The sequence below is a fragment of the Pelecanus crispus genome, chromosome 4, assembly GCF_030463565.1.
Source record: "Pelecanus crispus isolate bPelCri1 chromosome 4, bPelCri1.pri, whole genome shotgun sequence".
Lineage (NCBI taxonomy): Eukaryota > Metazoa > Chordata > Aves > Pelecaniformes > Pelecanidae > Pelecanus > Pelecanus crispus.
Genome location: NC_134646.1, coordinates 6,128,959 through 6,138,434, shown reverse-complemented (window position 1 = coordinate 6,138,434; position 9,476 = coordinate 6,128,959).

Genomic DNA, 9,476 nt, shown 5'->3' with positions numbered 1-9,476 from the left:
TTTTGCTAATAAAAAATGTCTCTTCCATCTGTTTTATGATTAATCCTTGACCGAATGCTTCCCAGCACTAGAAATACGGAAACCAGATCATAGTACAGTCTTGCAGCTTCACAACCACCTGGTATGCCATATCACAAATACACAGCTTAAATACAAATGTGATATATATTGGCAAACATTCTACCAGAAGAATTGATGATAACTAATGTAGCAGCTACTGGAAGTTCTTGTTATTTTTTCATCAGATATTCCTTATTTTCCCTTAAAACAGGTCCAAGCATAGTAGGACAAAGTAGATAAAATTAATTTCATAAATGTAGTAAATAAATTAATTCATAGCTGACATGTTTTCCAAATGCACTTTGTAAGAATATTTTCTAAATGTTTTCTGCTGTTGTACTGGTTAAGGGTCAGCTAGATATCTCACCAAGGGGATGCACCATGTTGTAAGCATAGTAGATCTGTAGGGTTTATAGGCTTTTTGAGTTGTGGGAGTTGCTTGTTGTGTCTTTTGTAGTGGAAGTATCTGACGTAAAAAATACTAACAGATTTACTCCCAGAATTTAGGGCTGTGCCATGTAACTTAAATTTCCTTCTTGGCTAGTAAAACAAACATTTTTGTTCTGTTGGTGCTTGTTGCCAGTGTTGTAGGGGTTAAAGTTGTGAGATGCAGAAGGTTAAGCTGTAGGTTCAAGTTCTGCCTCCTCTGGCCTGGGTGGTAACTCGTGTGTGGTGAGGAAACGGGGCATCCAATACATCTACCACGGTCCAATTTCATGGGAGGTACCCAACTTCTCTCCAAGCACGTACCACTGTCTGTGTCCCCTAAATGGGATTCAGACTGTAGCTTTGCTACAGACTTCAGGGACGAACAAGAGCTACGCTACCGCCAAGCACAGTGTCTCCAATTCCAATTCCCTCCTTCATGCAGCAGTGAAACGATCTGCAAGTGCTGTGTCACTGAGAGACGGCTTTCTCCGTCTCGGCCTGCCTGTGCTCCCACAGCCCCTCACCAGGGTCACAGCGCTGAAGCCCCTCTTTCCACGCTGCCATGACAGAGGAAGGATGAAGAACATCACCCTGCGAGAGGCTGTTCTCCTTGCTGCGTTGCAGCCTGTAGTAGAAAGGATTCGGATAATTTGGCATCCCTTTCTTAAGTCACTGTGTAGGCTGTAACACAGGTTTGAAAGGTGACCCCGGTGATTAGTAGACCTGAGCTAAAAATCCTGTTTCTTGACATGTGCATGAGTGCCTATGACCAGGTACCTAATCGTATTTTACAAGAAAAATGGAGAAATGATGTGGTACTCCTGCTGCCCTGAGTAAAAATGTTGTGAGCATGCGTAGTGATCCCTTGGATTGAAGTGAGTCTATCCTGGCAACTTTAGCACAGTTCCAAGAGAAGTGTCATCCTGGGTAACTGGTTTCTTCCCAAGACGCTTGTTTGTCTGGGTACAGTTGCTATTTGTAAGTGATTCAGACTGATGTCTCAAAGTCTGGAGACTTTGCCCTGACGCAGCGTAACTGTGTTAACCTTGCTTTATCCTGAGTCGTTTCGGGCAAGACAGCTCTTGTACTCATTGGTATCACCGAGTTTGAGGCCTAAGTGTCACAGGGATGATACTGTTCTTTATGAGGTGGGAATATGTCGTGCAGTGGATATGCTGGTGTTGGGTGTAGTAGTTCTTAATTCTTCTTCCTTAACATATCCCTGATGCTATACTCACAAGAATATTTTACTGTAAATTAGAATAAGTTAGGGGAAATCGATTTGGGATTTAAAGCAGCTGAGGTCTCCCTCAGTGGCAAAGCTCCTGTTCGCTCCAGAGAGAGCAGGATCGTGTCTCCTTTCAGAGACATGCAGCATATTTCAGTAAGTACACATTACATAACTTGTCCCACATTTCTTTCTCTTTTTAGTATCCCAGTGTTATGAAAATTACGTTCCCATTAATCATTATAGCTGCTCATCTTTTTCTGTGAAAATAAATTACCCTCTGCTGCCCTTCCTGCACAGGAACATATTTAAATCAAAACAAGTATATATACACGATTGGTTCAGGGGAGGGAGTGTCAGCTAATGGGGGCTTTGCTACTGCAAAAGTATGAAACCAGGATTTGTCTCTGTACTCAGTGGATTGCAATGCTGTGTGGTAGTGTCACTTGCCAAATAAGATTTCCCTTTTAGCACATGCATAGCTTCTTTGAATGTCAATGGAAACTGCGTGCATTCATTGCAGGGAGACCTGCAGTTGAGTCTTAATCGTAATATTGAATCCTACAGCCTATTGTGTCATATTTCCATCTGAAAACACTTTGGCTGGAAAAGCAGCACTGTAAAGAAAGCACCTATACAACTGAGAAAAAACAGCGGGCCTCTAAATTCGTGTTTAAGATTGTCACTGACTTTATTGAGACTGGTTTTAGAAAGCATTTAAAATCTAGATGTCTAAAATTACATATGCAGCACCATATTCAGGCCACAAAACAGTCGCTGATTTTAAGACATGATGGGCATTTATGTATTTTACTGTTTTCGGGTCCCAGCGCTTCTGAAAATTAAGTCATTTTTATTTACATGCTTTGAACATGGATTTAGTGACTTATCCAACACTGTAAATATAGAGGCTAGGTTATTTTTAGACTTCACAATGTGATACTGGGTAAAAGGACTTTTGAAACAGAGATTACTGGTTACAAAACCACAAACTGGGACCGACATTTTTCAGTAACTGTCTATTTCTTTTTATTCAGGACACTGTTTGGGAAGACTGAGATAGCAAGTTAAAGGCTGGTTGCAGATGATCCTCAGGGAACAGATCCTGTATCTAGAGGTCAGTTTTCTTCAGTGAAGAGATCTGAGGAAAATTCACCCTCAGGACAGATTGAATTTTCTTTTGAAGTATATGTAAGAAGTGAATTCAGGAATAATTGTGCATGGAAAATGAGTTTCTTATTTGGCCTCTGAAGAGAGATGAATTTGCATTGGTCTTGTGGAAGAGCACGTGTTATATTTTGGAAAATAAATACACAGTACAAAAAAGACTGGAAATTTTAGGGCAAAATAGGTTAATTTCATACAGGTGATGAAGTACTTAAGAATCAAGCCTTTCTGCTGACCGCTTCAATTTTGTGGTGAGAAATTAAATCCTTACGTAGTGGAGGTAGCAGAAATTAAGAAGTCATCTAAATAAACTTTCTGGTCGTCTTCAGCTGACAATCATATGACCAAAGCAAGTGATGTTCCTTTTGTAATCATGCAACATTTGCTGATGTTACAGGTATTGTCAGTTAACATCCAGGCTTGTGAAGCAGAGACACCTGGATGTGTTTTAAAAGCTTTCAGAGACTATTTGCTTAATAAAGTAGCAGTATGACTTTTTACTAGTAAGGTGACACTTCTAAAGCTCTAAGTCTACCTCTGGCATTTGTGAAGGTTCTTCCCAAAGTCTTTTTGCATAGGCAGACTCAGTATTAGCACAGAAGCTGGTTTTGTGTTTTTTTCCCAGAATCAGAAATGAGATGTAGACCCCATTTTTTAAGTTATAGTCTGGCTGAACTTGCTCTCCATTTGGTGTTTTCATTATCAAAGAAGCTTAAGAGTTTCTGTCTTGTCACAGCTAATTTTGCTGAGGAAAAAGATAAGCTTTTTGCCCACCACCAAAGTGGTCTCCACGTGAAAATGGAGATTCTTCTTTCAGAAACTAAAGCCCAACTTGAAAAAGATTCAACGCTATTGTTGTCACCATTAAAAAAAAAAAAATCATATTTGGGCTCTTTTTTTCCTATCTCACATGTAGGGAACCAATTTCTGCACTCAGTTAGCGGTGCAAATCATTAGCAACCATCTTTAGTGAATTTTCACTAATTGGTACTGGTGATGCTGCTGTTCTACTTTGTGAAATTTCCAGTGATTGTGTATTTCCTGGTGATCCCATTAATGTCTAAGTTAATTGGAATACTTCATGGCTGAAATGTAGAAAGCCTGTAGTTGAGCAGATGTTCCTTTTGTAAAGTTAGCATAAAAGTACTGAATTAGAAGTACCATTTCTTTGTTGCAGTCTCATCAAGATGTGTCACGACCTTATCTTTCAAAAGTTTTAACATTGTTCTCAAACAACTTTAAAAAGGTCTGCTTGTCAATACCTAATCTCATTAGATGAAATTGAATACTATATCATTAGCTTAAGCAAGTATAAACTTTAAAACTGTAACACATCACAACTGAAGAAGTTTTACTATATTATACCCCCCAAATATACCTTTCAGTTCGACCCCTATGAAATGCAAAATATTGCAGTAGTTTTCATTGTGTAGAGCACATCTACTGTACTACTGTGCAGTTGTTTTGGGGATAGTTTCTAAGTTTGTGATTCATTCTTGGCATTTCTTCCAATTTTTCCTTTAGCTGTTATTAGAGTCATGGACAAGAGATCCCCCAGGGAGCAGATTACCATAGTAAGTACATATTCTACAGTAGTTTTGGAAGGTGTACAATAGGTTGGATACGATTCTTTACCAAGTATGAGCAACAGCATTGGAATACTTGCTGGATTACTATATCCAGATTATACCATGATCAGTCTGCCCCTTTAATTTTTCTCATAAAAATTAATTTACTGCGTCCAAATAGTCATGAATTCAAGTACATAACACTTAAACATGGAGAATCAGAGATGAAATTTTGATCCATAGTTCCATCTTTGCTTAGATGGCTGCAAGAGGAAATATTTTAAAATAGGTGAAGGAATATTTCACTCTTGAAACATGCTTTATTCCCTCTTAATGTTGTTGCTCTTATTTCTTTCTTCACAGATTCACTTAGTTTAGAAACATTCCATGACTAATGGGCTTGTTAGATGATTAACAGAAAACAAAACTCCTAGCATCTCATATTTTCCACTTTACAAGAGTCCAACCATGCCATAGATATTTTCCATTCGCGGTCTTGATATCCTACAGATGTGGAATTAAAACTCCTTACACTATATGGGAATGCATCATGGAATTGTACATGTGTGTTTTACTTTACTGAGTAATTTCTCCATTACTTTAGCTACACTGAATGTGGGCATTGTGCCCAGTGGAGTAACACTTGCTGTACCAACACTGTCATATGCCTTCTCTGTCAAATCAAATAGAAACTGCCAGCATTTGCAGATTATTTACTTTTTCAAATTCCTCTTTTGCTTAGAATAGTGAACAGAACTAAAAGGAACAAGAAGCTATTGAATGCAAAGGTCTGAAACTTCAAGAATAGAAGTCACTGGTGCAGGACTTAGGGCTTTTTTGAATGGAGAACTAGTAGTGTAAAGCTTATTTCCCCAGAAATGTGGACTCCCTTTCATCTGAACTCTGACAGATGCTATTCTGCAACGTCATTTCACTAGGAAAAAAAAAATATGTATAATATGGAGAGTACACACATAAATACAAAAGCTGAAAGTTTTTTTCCTAAGGAAATACTTCTCTTGATGCTATGATATTTGATTTAGAACAAATAGCCATGATCTGTAGCCATAGGAAAGAAGAGGCATGGAGGAGCGATATGTTAGGGGGGACAGATAAAATGTTTTTGCTTTTTTCCCTGTATTGTATTTACTGTTAGAAATGAAATTAAAATAAACAGCTATATAATACTGTCATTATCCTATTTGGAAGTGGAAGATAACTTGGGCGTGCATGGCAAGGAAGCTGGAAACACCAAAGTCTGCATAATTTTTGACAGTCCACTTAATATATTTTAATTATGCCAACTTCCTTCTCTTTCTCCAGTCTGTGTTGTGCCACTTACTCTTAGTACCTTGAACGGAAATGGCTGATATTTTATATTGTGTCTGCAGTGGCTGGAGTTTGTGGACATGTATTCACATAAACTTACTATACACTTGTTAGTTATCCTAAGGGTGTTCCTTGCTACTTCACTTTTAAGGAAGATTCATTAGCAATGGGTGTGTTGTTTTCCATTTTCCATTTTCTCTTTTTGCCAGAAGATTTCTGTTTCCAGGAATTAGCATTGCTAATTCATTAGAACATATTTTTTTTCTTTAAGCTTTTTGTTTATAAAAATACTCTGCCAGCAAACTGCTTTTATCTACATTTATTATTATGCCACCTGCTTCGAAGCAGAGGTTAACTGTTAACTCTGCTTTGCTGAGAAAGAAGGGCAAGTTTGACAAGTTTTACTCACTCATTTTTTAATTAATCATGCAACTTCTTATTAAAGCAGTTTTCAAGGAGTCACAAGAGAAACTCTTACACCATCTACAGTGACATAATTTTTCACGTATGTCACCTCCCCAGGTTAATGGAAGAGACTTCTGACAAACATGCCTTCATTTGGTGCCTTTGAATATGGCTGTGCTATTCTTTTCCCTTAGTGGCACGGTTGAGCACCTTGGTAGCAGCTGAGTGTATATTTTACATTACTGCTAAGGTAGATACAAAAAACCATGTGCTCCTTAGTAACAGACATCATCAAGACCATCTGAGCCTTAATTATTTAAGACTGAAGACATTGTCAGTGATGATTGGCAGTGGCTCATGGGGAAACTCAAAGATTCTGTTAATTTGGATGTGTTTTGTTTGCTTTATTGTAGACTTTAAGTGAGACTAAACTGGTGACATGGGAGAGGACAGGTGCTTCCATTATAAGACAAATGCAGACTCCCCTTTTATTTCTTCTGATTAGTTTAACTAATCCTTCCGCTGCCCTTTGAGGTTAATCCCTATTCACTCTGCTATGGTTACTATCAGTAAACAATTCCAAAGCCTTACATTCTCTGTCATAGAATTTGGTGAATTTTGTCTGGCAGACTGGGCTATAACTTAATCAGTCTCTTGAATTACTAGATTGTTTCTTCAAAGGATTTGGAGCTTCCTTGCTGTTTCTTTTCTGAGCTGTAAGAGTGTAATTGTGCTGGTTGTTAAGTATGCACTACTACTATAAATAGTTAGTGGATTATAGGTGAAGGTAAGAGCCAGGAATGCCTGCGTTGAAGTCCATCGTTACTATTGTCTCCACAGCCTTGGGCAAGTCACGTGTTCTTTCATTGTCGTATTTTCTTCCATTTGTAAAATGAGATAATGGCATCTATCCACCTCATGGTGTTGAGGTCAGGAATAATTAGCTAGTGTCTATGTGGTAGTCATTAAATAGTGCTATATGAATACCTCCTGTATCACCTTACTTAGCTCAAACTGTAAAGTTTTACGGCATTTGAGTTCTACTTCTGCTGCAGCATATATGTGAGCTAGCTGGTAATTCCATTGTTTGGCGTCTGGTGTCCAGACTGATCTCCTTTAACTGTACTGTATCTTCTCTGTTGAAATAGAGGCCTTGTCAGGGAGAGCATATAGTATTTTAGCTTATATGGTTTGTGTACCATTGCCCTCTGTTGGAGAGCACTGACTTACTTAAAGTGCTCATCTTGTTTTGGGCTTGAGAGTTGGACACTGAAGGAATACACCAAACATTTCTTCAGGAATTTGAATTTGGAAAAAGCCAATTGCTTTGTCAGTAGTTGGGCACTTCAGGATCTTCCCCTATGCATCTCATACACACTGTAGTGTCTGAAAGGGAGATCATGAATAATGCCAAAAATTTAAAACAGGGGCGCGTAATAAATATCAAAGTAAGACACAAACAGTCAAATTAATATCTGGGAAAAAAGTTACAGTGTGCCTTGGAAATGCCCTTAATCCTCACTGTAGTTGTGAACTTAGTCCTAAAGCACTTTCATGTTCTCTGCCCTCTGGCACACAGCGTATGGCAGAGCGTTCAAAGGAGTAGAAACTATTATAAAGGTCGCCAGAAAAAATAAAGCTACTGTTGCTACTGTCTGAATCTTATCCGTCTGAATGTCTACCAGCTGCCATCCAAGCCTGTATTTATATTGCTATTCTTTTGAGGTTAAGTACAGAGGAGTCACAACTAACTCCAGTAATACAGATCCAAAACAGAGTGATCTGTATCTAATTCTGCCAGGGTAAACACCAGCTTATTAAAACACAGGAAGAGATGACTAATCATCTGTTCCTTTGAGAAACCTTCATGTCGATTTTGAAAAAGCACCTACCTAAAGTAGATCTAAAGATCTTTATGGCTACCAAAATAACAACAATCATCTCTTCCCTATCCTTGGATGGATTATCTGGTTTGTTGATGATCATATCACAAGTACAGAACTATCCAATCTGACCTCTGCAAACTTAGATGAATTTGGAGTGGCACAACTATGTGTCTGGGGTCCCGGGACTCCATTTCTCATACCAGATCAAGTCTGGCTAGATGAGGTGCAAATTCAGGTGCAGCAGTGCATTAGCATGATTATATAGCTTCTGAGACCGAGCTGGCATTGCACATCCAGGCAGCATGGTTTCAGAGCTATTAAGTCCTCTCAGAATTCATTGTACCAGGATATACTATAACACAAAAACCACCTCAGGTCCAGAAACAGAGGCATGTATTCTGTTTCTTTGTTTGCTAGGTTACCTTTTTATTTTACTATCTGGCTTAATGAAAAGTTGCTTGTAACTTAACCATGTACTTATCCTAATGTGACCAAAATTAAAATTTCACTTCCTCTAATAGCTTCAGCCTTTTTAAAAAATAATTTACATGCCAAAGATTTTGCAATACTTGTGCTGAAGAGATACCTGTACATGCAGAGAGAGAGAGAGAGGGAGGTGTATAATCACCCATCTTCCAGCACTCTCCACACTGTCAAAAACTCTTTGATCCTAATCTGTCCAAATATCCTGTAGACTTAGCATTCAGTCTGCCTATATTAGGCATTTATTTGGGGACGGACTTAATTTCTTTTTAAGAATGCCTCTCCACATTGATTACACAGGGGGCCAAGACAGTAACATGAGCTTCAGTAGAGGTGCAACCGAGATAACTATCCGTACTTCTGCACATTGAAAAGGGCAAGTTCCCAGCAGAAGATGACGTTAGAAAATCTGATTAATGCCTCTTATTATTTTCTCCATCACATTTTGTAAAACTACAGGCTTCAAAATACTACAGGACTGCTGACACTAGTTCAGTGCTTGTGAATTCATGACATGTTTTGTTTTGTGGTCCTGCACATTTCTATGTGAGGTGAAATCCTTGCCCTGCTGACATAAGTGGTAAATTAGTAAAGCTCCCATTGACTTAGCTGGGATCAGGATTTTGCTCCATGTGGTCAAGGGATTTTTGTTGCTTTGTTCTGTTCTTGTTGTTTCTGTGAACTGCATTTTTTTCTCAGGGCATTCCTATTCAGTAGGTAAATTTATCCAGTTCTACACTGACCTTTTTATTTTATTTTACTACGACATGTAAAATCTCTTGGAGTTTTAAACTGCCAGAGGAAGTAAAGAATGGAGGAGAACTCCACAGAAATAGTGGAGAAAATAATTTTGAACTTTCACATAAAACGTGAAATTATGTGGATCCATAGTGGGGAATTTCTTGGAAACTAGAAAAGTTA